Genomic DNA, 12,429 nt, shown 5'->3' on the forward strand with positions numbered 1-12,429 from the left:
TAGGGCAGTTGCAAGTATAATATCTAAAACAAAAATTTACTTCATTAATGCTATGATGGATAGCCATACCCTATTTGACAACTTTTATTTTAGTGCAAGCTGGGAGGATTCAACCTTCTGATTTGGGAGGGTGGAGCAACCTTCCTATCTAACCAAGTGATTTCAAAACAAAACTCCTTAAATCTCTCTACTATACATATTGAAAGATTGAGTACCCCTCTTCTCCAAACAAATAAATGTACAAGAGTAGAAGTCTAAATACAAACCCAACTGATGAGGGCCTGTTGGAAAGGCACATTGATCCGTGATGAGTAGCCAAGTATAGCCATAATATCTGAGTTTGGGACATCAATCACAACATCACAATTGATAGGAACCTCATCTTTCCTGCATCTATCCAAAAGGTATATCTTGATTGATACACTAAATGTCCAAATGCCAATAAGTTGGGCAGCAAAAAATAAATGTGCTAAAAAATAGAGGCCTTGCACTCTTGGTGTGGCAAAATGTATGATAACTAATGTCCTCCCCATCGACAACCACCACCTTTCCCCAATTCACTTCTATCATATCCAATTCACATGTCTTGGAAGGAAATACCATAGCTCTGTTACTCCTCCTAATCATATCGAGGGCCTAAATCTATGTGGATCCTGCATAACCACTAGCGTATCCTCAATTAGGAACAATAAAGAATTATATGCTCCTTCTAATTGCTCACATAGACATTCAGAATTATTAGCATGAAGCACTTTTCCTTAGATATGGAGATCAAGTGAAGTATCATCTTTGTATCAAAAGAAGTATTAAAAATATAACCTCTTTATTTAAGCCACTCCCTTAGGGTTTGGTAGTTTACTATATTTGAAATGTGAGCAATTCCCATAGCTTCGAACTAATAGATGGTCACAAGGGGCTAAAAATTCTTAAGCATGGAGGAGATGGTGATCTAATGCCTAACATGACAAGTGAAAAAATCTTGGGGAGTTGTTTGAGTTCAGACTCATCGAATACATAGACCACAAGTCCCACACCTATTATTGATTGCAACCTTCCATCAGTTATGGTTATGATGTCTCCCCTATCTTGCCCACAATATTGCAGTGTGTATAGTACTAAGTAATACTCGTGCCACTTTCGCATCACCATAGATTATGAATACTCTGCATTCTTCTCTGATAACATCTTTGTCCTCTTCATTTTCAAGAATCACAAGATAGGGTTTTTGGGGTTTATGGCTTCCAAAGCTTCCAATCGCACATTTTTTGCAAAGGCCATGTTTTCGATTCTTTTTTTTTTCTCATTTACATTAGAAATTGGTTGAAACAATGAATGGCTAGGGTTCATGTTTGAATTTTCTATGGATAGAAATTCTATCCCAATGAAGTGTAATGGTTATATTGATGTTGGTAGAAAGATATATAACAATAGATATATTATAAATGGTAAATTATGTATATATAATGTTAGGATTTATTTTTCTTTAAAATGGATATACTAGAATTCAAAAAAGTGCTATAAAAACAATTTTCTATGATAATCATGAGAAGTTCTATAAAAGAAACTCTCTATGATAATTCTAAAATGATGATATGGAAGAGTAAAAAAATAAGCATACCACTTTCATTATAAAGTTAATAATAAATTTAAAAAGAATGTTAGAAGGTACAAAATGATTCAATAATTTAAATTAGAAAGAAGAGATCTCAATGTCATTAATTAATATGTCATTTATGATTTTACCATATAAACATATGGCATTAGTACAACATATTTGTGACATTGAAGAGGACAAGCAAGGTTGTCATGGGAATCAAAATCAATTTTTATCGCAAAATTCACATTCAATCTTGTATGAGTATGAGTTTGAAATGTTATGTCACATTAAAGTTTCATTTAAATCATGTAATATTAATGCATCAAACATTGTATCACAAGTGGGAAATCAACCATGAGTTAAGATTGCTCTAACATATTCAATATATAGATGTAGAGTTCTAATTAACCTTACAATAAAGAGTAAGATCACAATCTCCAACATTCACCAATTTAAGAATACATTTAAAAATACAGGGCAAGGTTGTCATCTTAATTTTAAAAATGAATTAAAATTATCCATATTCATTATTGTGAACAATGTTCAATTTTCTAGGCAAACTTAGTCTATTGTTTGAGGCTCTTGATTAAATTAGAATAAGCATATGATTAATATTCATTAAAAGGGTTAAAGAAAAGATTTAAAAACTCTTCTTGGAACCATCAACAACATGAAAACATAAACAATGAGGATGTGTGTGTGTGTGCACATGCGTGTGCATATGTATATGTTTATATGTATATGTATATATATGTGTATATATATGTATATATGTATATATGTATATGTGCATATATACATATATACATATACATACATATATATAATTAAATACTTTCATTTTGTGTACATTATGGGTATGAACTCATAGATAATTATTTTCCCATCGTTCTATTCATAGCCTTAAGCTATGATGAAAAATTGCATTAATGAAAGGTTGTTCATTTGCCTGTGTAATTTGAATTACCTTCCTATGTTTTAATTGCAATTAATTTAGTTATTGCTTCAATGTGGAGTACCACAAAAGGTTAAATTCAATTAATGGTACAAATATGTTTCAATTAATCAATTCAAACATTGTACAAATAATTTACATATGTGACATCTCCAAACATATTTATATTTATTCAAATTTTAATTTCCATAATGCCGTGTGTGTGTGTGTGTATGTGTGTGTGTGTGTGTGTGTGTGTGTGTGTGTACATGTATATATACATATTTATGTGTGTGTGTATACATATACGTATGTATATATTTATATATATACACATATTTATGTATATATATGACATTACAAAAATTAAAATTTGAATAAATATAAATATATTTGGAGATGTCACATATGTAAATTGTTTGTATAATGTTTGAATCGATTAATTGAAACATATTTGTACCATTAATTGAATTTAACCTTTTTTGGTACTCTACATTTAAAAAATAACTAAATTAATTGTAATTAAAACATATGAGGCGGGTAATTAAAATTACATAGGCAAATGAACACCTAGAAATGAACAACCTTTCATTAATGCAATTTTTCATCATAGCTTAAGGCTATGAATAGAGTGATGGGAAAATAATAATCTATGAGTTCATACCCATAATGTAGACAAAATGAAAGAATTTAATTATTTTTTCTACCAAGATTGGTTTTATATTTTTTTTCTTTACTAAGGTAGGTTTTATATTATGTAGGGGTTAGTTTGGTAAAAGAAAAATTCATATGCCTAGGTAATGTTAAGAATAATGTGTGCATGTATACATGCACACACATTATTCTGACCATTATTAATTGGTGTCTTTTTTAGTTTATCATTAGTTGGTGTCTTGTTGAGTTTATTATTGAGTTCAATAAGTACTTTTGTGCACCAAGAAACTAAGGTGGTTGAATGGCCTACTTAGGTAAGGTTTCCATGAGGGGGCTTAAGCTCTATGCATTATGATCAAATTCAAAAGAAAAAATAATGTATGAGTAATAATCATTTGTACTTGTAAATTACAAAAAATAAGTAGCATTCATTAGAATGTATTAATTTATGATAAAAAATCTATCAATCATTCATTTAGTCATTTATTTGGGTGCCTAATTATCAGTGAGTAAATTTTTGGTCATTTATTTGATCACTATTTAGTCACTTATCTTTATATAACATTGTGATTTTACCTTAGTACCAAATTAGTAATGTATTTAATCACTTATAAATTTCTAAACATTTCTATAATTTGATCACTTTTAGTCACATAGTCATTTGTTTGCCTAAATTCTACTAGTGCTTGTTGAATTAAATACACCTATAATAAAATCAACAACACCATACCAATCTTTCCTTACATACCACACATCACATACAAGATCCCCATGCAAACCATCATCATCTTTCAAATTCATCTCAAAGACAATGTTCCATAATTCATAGAAGTTTACCTCTTTCACATCTTCATCTTCGATTTCTTTTTCCATGTCTTCACAAGGCAAGTAACGAATTCACTTGTTTGACTTCCAACCAAGGATAAGCTCTTCAAGATATATAAGTTCTTCAATATTTTCAAGGATAAGCTCTTGTAATCAAGCTCTCATGGTGTAATCTCTTGTAAGCAAGCTTGGAGGTGAAAGTTCTCTTGGTGGAAGCTCTTGGTGAAGCTCTTAGTGTAGAGACTCTTCTTGTGGAATTTCTTATTTGGAGTTCTCTCATTTGGATATTGTAATGAATTTCTTGTATTAATGGATGTTTTATGAAGAATTATCTCATCCCTTTGTCTCCATATTATTGTGATTTCATTTTGAGTTGGTAAGGGTTGGGTGGTGCAACCCTTCATCAGTGGTATTAGAGTAGGAGTTCTTGAACATGTGGATAGATCATTGAATGTGAGGTAGTTTGTATCAGGACCTTGAGTTGGGTGAAGTTTGTTAAGAAGTTATTGGTTGTGCATATAGATCACTGATTGTGAGGCAATTTTTATGAGGATCATGATTTCAGCTAAGTGTGTAGATAGATCACTGACTGTGAGGCATTTTACACAAGGTGCTTGTGTTGCACATTATTTTTCTTACGCAAACCTCATTATGGAGAAGAGAAAGAAGAAGAAGACTTTTGTTAGTGGATGGATTCTGAGGATTCCTAGACTCGAGAGAATTAGAGCAAGAAATCAAGAGGCATTGCGAGTTGCATTTTTTTATTTATAAAAGAAAGTGAATGAATTAGAAATAGAATTGTGGAAGAGAAAAGAACATCACCAAAAAAGAGATGTTGAAAATTCTTTGGATGTGGAAAAGAGAGAAGATCTTATGGAGTATCATACATGTGATACAAAAGAAGAGTAAGAGGATGAAGATGCAAATATTTGTGAACCCAAAGTTGAAGAAGATGAAAGAGAGGAGGAGGAGCCTGAAGATGACAAGATTCATGAACTTGATGTAGATCAAGATGATTTGAATATTGCAAAAATGGAGGAAGAGTATAGTGCTTTAGTTGAAGATCAAGAAAGTGAAGTAGTTACATACATTGTTGATGGCATGAAAGAGGCAAGTGAAGATGAATATGTCAAAGAGGTAAATTCTTACAAATCAGGAGATGTTGTCTTTGAGATGAATTGGAAAGATGATGATGGTTTGCACGAGTATCTTGTTAGTGATTTGTGGTATGCAAAGGAAGATTTCTATGGCATTGTTGAGATTATTACAAGTGTGTCTAATTCAACAAGATTGGAGGAGGATGCGATTTATACTTTGACATAGTTCATTGCAGAGGAGGATTTTCAGCAATAGACACTTGTTCCTACTAAATGTTGGAAATGAAGGAAGAAGGAAATATATTGGGAGCAATTACTTTTTCTAGCTAGGCATTGGAAGAAGAGAAAAAATATATTGACAGTCGCTACTTCATTTTGTGAATCCATATCCACACATTTTTTCCTACTATGGTTGTCTAATGAAGGAGCATCTTGCATCACAAAAAAAGGGGTATGATCAAAATTATTTTTAAAAGAATTGTGGAGGAGAGAGAGTAACAAAAATTAGAGGAAAAATAATAGAAAATTTTAAAAAGAGGAGAGAAAAAAGAATTTCTATTTTCAAGGTGCACAGGTGGTGTAAATAGAAAAATAAGAAAATGGTTGTCATTTCATTTATCAAGGTGTGTAGGTGGCATCTTAGAAGTTTGTGGAAAGTTCCTTAAATCATATATTTAATATTTATTGTGATCCAAAAAAGAAATTTAATTTTCTATTTGGCCCACATGGTGGTGCTTAGTTGTATTTGGGTGGAAATTTAATATTTGTTTTAAGATAGTTGTATTTACCCCTTAACCCACATTGGTTGTGTTTTTAATATCTTGGGTAGTAAGTGCCTATTTAAACAAGGCTTATGAGCATTTTTAATCAAGCTTTTCATGGATAAGCTCTTCAAGGTAATCTCTTGTAGTAAAGCTCTCATGGTGTAATCTCTTGTAAGAAAGCTTGGAGGTGAAAGTTCTCTTGGTGGAAGCTCTTGGTAAAGCTCTTAGTGTAGAGAGTCTTCTTGTGGAAGCTCTTAGTTGGAGTTCTCTCATTTGGAGAATGTTGTAATGAATTTTTTGTATTAATGGATGTTTTATGAAGCATTTTCTCATCTCTTTGTTTCCATATTATTGTGATTTCATTATGAGTTGGTAAGGGTTGAGTGGTGCACCCCTTCATCACAGTCTAATTTCAGAAATTTTCTCTCAACACAAGATTAGTTAGCATATTTTTAAGCTAAAGAAGCAAAGATCAGGGCTACACTAATCAATATCTAGTCCATGTTGAACCCTCACATGGAGGTGTTACACAAGGAACTAGCCTTTGTAGAAACATTGATAAAGAAAGCATGAAGACCTAGTTAACCTTGCTATCAAGTTAGCTATTCAAATAAAATCTCTAGAGGTAGTGTGTGACAACTAGGATGTAGCACTAAAGCTAATAATAGAGGTCCATAAATCATTTTTGGACAAACACACTATTCATGTACCACCCATGACATAAGTGTCAAAAAGGGGGAGAATGAGATAAAAGTGGAGAATTAGATGAAAGGGGAGATTGAATAAGTTTTGGGGGAGCCCAAACAAAGGAGGAGTAAGTACAAAGAAATAGAGCCAACATAGTAGCAAAATAGATCTACTCAACATGAATATTGAGATTCAAAAAAGAACAATCAACTCAAGGGGAGTTATAGAACTTTGAGGTATGATTGATAAGTCACAAGTTTTGCAAAATTTTGAAGTTTTGAGATTGTTTTTGTAAGCCAAGTACTATATGGAGATTATCTGAGTTATGCTCATAAGTTGAGGATATTCATGACCAAGTTTTTTTGCCACTCATGTCAAAGGGGGAGATTATTAATCTTAGATTAGTTTTGACATGTGAGTGACAATACTCTTAAATTATTTACAAGATAGAACTTAGTTCATGTTGCACAAGTAATATATGTCAAGCATAAGTTGTTAGATAGTATATGTCGAGTAAGATATACAATTTGTACCAAGTAACTAGTAAGTGTTGAGTCACTCAAGTAGTGAGAAGATAGTTGATGTTGGGTGATTAAAATGCCAAGTGATCAATGGATGTCGAGTCATTTAGAGGCCAAATTACAACATTAAAGATGTAGTAGATGTCAAGCATTAAAGACTTCAAGTGCTAAGTAAAACAATTCTGGACATAGTTGTTGGTAATGGCACAAACTTCTATATAAACCATCTTTGAGCCAATTTAAGGTTTTTTTTGTAATTCTAGATGATAAGGATGAATCTATATTGAGGATACCTATGTAGTATATGCAACCAATCAGTTAAAGGAATGGATTTAGCATGAATGGTGGCTAAGGAATTGTGAATCAAGTTATACATTGTAGAATTAGTTAGAGGAGAAAAAAGGAAAGGAGTTAGAGGAAAAAAGTGATACATCTGATTAGAGAGGATCAAGTACACACTAGGAAAGAGGTGATCTATTATCTAGCAGCAGAGTGCTAATCACAAGATCATTGCTGAGACATTCTAGCAGGTGAATTAGTTAAATATCTTAACAGAGTAGTCCTAATAGGGTGTTGTAAATCATTTAACAAGGTGCTTACTTCATTGTAAGTTTTAAGTCCTTTAATCAGGCACAATTCTAATAAGGTGTTGAAATCCTTTAACAAGGTAAGATCTAAAGATCTTGTAAGCCTTTAACTAAGTAGACCTTTCATAGGGTAGATCATAGTTTATGATCAAACATTGTAACCTTCATTGGATACACTTTACAACTATAGTAGTGAAGATTTGTGGGTGTCATCCCCACCCTAGTTTTGCCTTCTCATTGGAGGGTTTCTAGGTAACAAAATATCTTGTGTCATATATGTGTTGAATGTTATTTTCTTTCATACTATGGATGAATATGTTTATCTAGCTATTTTAGTTTACATGCAAATGGTGTGATGGATGTGTGGTGAATCATTTTATGGTTAAATTGGTGAATCACTAGTTTACATCATCATCAAATTCTTTATGATTTTTTAGTAATATGCATTTGAAAATTATTTTTTTGTTAAAAATATCTATTTTAGTGAGCTCACTTTAGAAGAGTGAAATTGGTAGCACGTTATTGGTGGTATTTCCCAAATTGGGTTTCCACATTAAATCTTGGTGTCATGGTTGTGTGAATGTTATTTGAGATGTTTTACTGCTTAATGTTTCACATTCTACAAGTAGGCTACTATTGGGATAGATAATTGCATGTTTATGTTATTGATAAGCTATTATAGAGATTGAGTGGACTAATGAATAAATATGAGTTGTTGAAAGTGGTTAAAAGTTTATTTGGAACATCTAGACATAAGGATAACTAATTCATCCTTCCCTCCTTGCTATTCTAAACCATTCTAATAGTCTTCAATATGTAATCTGTTAGTGTTTGAAAAAGTTACCCATTTCCAATTACCCTGATGAGAACAAGATGCATCTAGGGGCAGCTAACTCCCATTATCAACACATCCATTCAGACACCAGGCCAACTATAAGGATATACTCCTTCTACACTTCAGGCTCTGCAAAACCTAAGTGGGTGAACCTCTAGATTCCTTATATGGTACCAGTTGTCAAAGCATACACTGAATCTAATACAAAGCAGATAGAAACCCTTATTTCTCCTAATAACTTATGAAATAACGTATATCTGCAGTAGCTAAATGCAAAAAAATGAAATTCATAAGCTGAGTGAGGGCATTCTGTTTATAGCTCTTCAACATGAAAGGGAAATTCATTTGATTAAAGATGTTGATTCAACAAAACCTAAAAAATGCAACAGTATAACCAGTGATCCTATAAATGATCAGTGCCTAATCCATTGGGCAATTCCATGAATTTAAAACATACATCTGTGACATCAGGGCGTATCTTATATACCCAGACATTAGATCTATCCAACCACCTTGTGATTCAGACATCAGTGTTCATTCAGGTCTCATTCTCACAAAATATCCTTCTCAAACAACCAATAACCTTGTTTAAACATATTGAGCATTTACTTGGCCCTTTGGTCCAACAGCAAAATACATCAAACATACAACCTGAAAGGGATGCAAATGGGTCTCAAATCTTTGTTCCAAAACCACATAAGACTTACAGATTGTTGAGACAGGAGACAAGAACCAGAACAAAATTAGTGAAATTATTGCTCATATGTATTCATTTCCTTGAAACTATACATTCAGATGCATAAGATTAAAACATGAAACAACCTAATATCTCAGAACTATCTATATTATCTCTACAATGCTATTCACATGAGAGTTCTGCTGAAGAAAATGGTGTCACAGTCATGGAAACATGTCAAAATACTGGAACCAATGGTCTCATAGTGCAAAAACTGAGATCCCAAATGGTATCACAGCAATGAACTTTTTTCTTCCCAGAAACTGGAACCAACTGGTTTCTCAGTGACAAAAACTGGAACCACACAAAGTGAAGAAAGAAAGAAAGATATAGCAAGAAATGAATTCCTGGATCTGATATGCAATTGCCAGGTGTCCACTTGAAATTTAATCCTCTGTAACTAAAAAACCTCTTTCTTCCCTCTCTCTATCAACTGGCAGATCAAATCTTCATCATTATACCTCTCAAAGGCATCAAAATATCTGAAAAAGTAATGATGAAAAGATGCAAATGATTCTTAATGCATTCACGGTAAGAAGTGAAAAACTAGTTACAATGTGATTTCAAGAAGCCAAGGAAACAACCTCAAATTGATTTTCTTCACCTTAAGATTGCAACTAACCGCTAAAACCATCCTCTAACCAATCTTAATTATCACTGAAGAACTCAGCCTGTTCTGTCGCCAATGCCTCTGATTTCACAAATTGTCCTATAAATTGAACCAAGAAGCACCTGTGCAAAAACAAACTCCAGATTTGGAAAGTTTAGTTTCTCCCGATTCCAACGGTATATTGGAGTGCCTAATTCGGTTAAAAATTTCCCCAGATATGGCCGTTTGAAAATTAGGCCTCTGTTTATATCTCTATGACAATATTTCACAAATATATGAACTTTCAAAAGTTCAAACTATATCAGAAGTTCAAACTTTATTTTAAAAAAAAGTCCATGTCAGTTTCTTGGCAAAATAATTTTAAAATGAAAATTTTAAAATCATTTTATTTTTTTAGCCTCTTTAATTTCGGGTCAACTCCAGGTTTGACCAATGCCACATGTCACTTTCTGATTGGCTGTTGACTCTTGCCGGATTCCTGAGTTTTTCGACGACCTCGGTATGTCGCTAGCCAGATTTTTCAAGATTTTCTGGCAAGCGACATAGCGACCTGCCGGATTTTTGACTTTTCCAGCCGCCTATAAGCTGCTGACATCATCATTTGGGCATGCATTTTCTTTCAAAATTTACTTCACTCCTTCTAGCTGACTGGGACCCACGTGCACCTACCTTGCCTTTTCAAAATGCTTTGTCTTGTTGACACTATATGTTTGGGTGCAAAAGCATAGAAAGACTAAAAATACTTCCCACTTGGTCAATGTGGGATAATGTTCTTCAATGGTTCTTGCTCTTTGTGTTTGCTGTGATTGCTAAATGCATGAGTTTTCTTATTCCAAACGTGAAGCTCCATCTTGCTGGTCGTTTTTGCTATGAATCTACAGACTTTTCATTGTAATGGTCATTTCTTATGCACATGGTCATTTAAAATGCTGCTACTCCCTTCAAAAACGTGGTTGCACCTTTAGAGAAGCCATGGGCTTGAAAAATGGGGGTTCTTTGCTTCCTTTTTTATGCACATATGGTCTTTTATTGATTGCTTGCTGCAAAAACGTGAATCACTTGCTGCCTTGAGCTTTGTTTCACCAACAAATTTGTTCATTTCTCTAAAAAACGTGGATGCTTCTTCCTCTGTGGATGTTTGCTGCTGTCCTCTTTGTTTTCTCCAGACATGGAGCACATCTTCTATGTTGAAAACTACCTCTCAGCTGCAACTTTCAAATTGAGACTACAATGTGGGAGAGAGCAACCTTTATGCAATCTTTTTCTTAATTCAATGTGCAAACTCACAACAAAAAGCTTCATTGTGCTCGTGGATTTTAATTGATGTGGAAATTTCTTGATTAATACTATCTTTTGAAATTGCCGGCAAATCAACATCATATTGTGATCCTCTAAACCTCTTTAATGGAACACTTTCCAAATTCTCTCTTTCTTGAATCTTCACATGCTCCTTGTATTTTGCTTTTAAGAAACCATTTCCACCATTTACTTTGTCATAAGATTGAATCATATGTATAATGATCATCAATTCATTATTTTAAACTCACTTTTAATCAATTATACAAATTGTGAATTAGTGTCTGGAGGCCTGCCGGTTGTAATTAAAACTTGATCCAATCAAGTTACCAAGCCACAAAAATCGGCATGAGTGTTCAATCCTGCATACTCTATCACACTGCAAATTTTCAACCCATGATGGATTCTCAGTCAAGAGATTTTAATTGCCGAACATCCATACTTCAATTACTCTGCAGGCAAACAATGTTAAAAAACATAAACTGGGCTCGGGTTCGGCATTATAAACTGGGTTATTGATCACTTGGGGTTTTGAAAACTAGGATATAAGTTCTTTGCCATGAAGAGAATATAATTCCATGTTTTGGGCTCATGAAGAATCACAGGGCACATTTGGCGAATTTCCGAAAACAGGCACTTGGAAATTTTAACTGGCAAATGTGTCAAAAAAGTGATTTTTGGCAAATGTACGGACATAAGAAAGTATGCAAATGGATTCATCATGACTTAAGAACTGGCATACTTCAAGGATTTCTAGGACACAACACAATGGTACAATCCATTTAGGCTAGCCAATCACACGATCAAAGTTATAACATGCCGAACAGGGGTACGGATCAATCTGGATACCGTAGCCATAACAAAACAATGCAAACTAGGTTTTTGATCATGTTAGCAAACTGATCAAATGGATTCGACATGATCTCAAAATTGGAACATATGAAGTGTCTTACCCCTAGAACACAATGCAAAAAGGATTTTTTCATTTGGGTCAACTGGGTCAAAGATATGATTGGTCGAACAGGGCTTCCCAGAATTGTGATCAACTAGTTAAATGCACAAAATAGTAAATGACCAACTTTGCAAGGTGCAAAACCTAGTCAAACGGATTCGAAAAGACTTGAAAATTGAAACATAGGTTCTTTATTATACACACTAAACATCCCCAAAGTGACTAGTCATGACACAATCCTGGGTAAAAGATATTCAGATGCAAACTGGGCCTCTGATCGCTATTTGACACTTGGTAGAATTGCAAATTTTGACACTAGCTCAAAATGGGACTT

At 33.4% G+C, this 12,429-nt stretch overlaps 1 pseudogene; it reads right to left on the minus strand.

Annotated features, from left to right (window-relative positions):
- Positions 1–254: 254 nt before the first annotated feature.
- LOC149534716 (amidophosphoribosyltransferase 1, chloroplastic pseudogene) lies at positions 255–1,278 on the minus strand (annotated as a pseudogene).
- Between the last annotated feature and the right edge of the window lie 11,151 nt (positions 1,279–12,429).

This window comes from Cupressus sempervirens, chromosome 10, assembly GCF_028749045.1.
Source record: "Cupressus sempervirens isolate cs-2001-9-10 chromosome 10, ASM2874904v1, whole genome shotgun sequence".
Taxonomy (NCBI): domain Eukaryota; kingdom Viridiplantae; phylum Streptophyta; class Pinopsida; order Cupressales; family Cupressaceae; genus Cupressus; species Cupressus sempervirens.